The following is a 486-nucleotide window of genomic DNA, read 5'->3' on the forward strand; positions in this document are numbered from 1 at the left end:
ACCCACATTCTCTCCAAAAGAGTCATTCTGGATTAAATTCCCATCCATAGAGACTTCACTCGGACTTGAGGTATCTGGAAGGGGTTTAGAGAAAGAAAATCAGTAGCTTTGATTTTTTTTTTTTTTTTTTCACTGCAGCATTTCAAAGGGACCTAACCATAGACTGCCCTCTGTGGAGTATTATTTCAACTGTAAGACAAGGAACTGTCTCGCCCAAGAGCACAGAGAGAGGCCATGGCATGGCAGTATAACCTAGATCTTCAAACTCACGAGGCACACCTTAAACAAACTGTGCCTGAGCATCATTTTAGGCTGCCCAAAATGAGTTCCTCGCAGCCTCAAGGCTCACCTTGGGTCTTCAGCCTTTGACTGCCTTAGAAGCCCATTTTCCTCCTCAAAAAGCTGCAGTCCCTCTGTAATGCTTCAGTGCCATTTATTCGCAAACACCACGCTCCTGAGGCAGCAAAACGAGGGAGCCCCGTGCAG

This window comes from Egretta garzetta, unplaced genomic scaffold (genome assembly GCF_000687185.1).
Source record: "Egretta garzetta isolate BGI_Z169 unplaced genomic scaffold, ASM68718v1 scaffold779, whole genome shotgun sequence".
Taxonomy (NCBI): domain Eukaryota; kingdom Metazoa; phylum Chordata; class Aves; order Pelecaniformes; family Ardeidae; genus Egretta; species Egretta garzetta.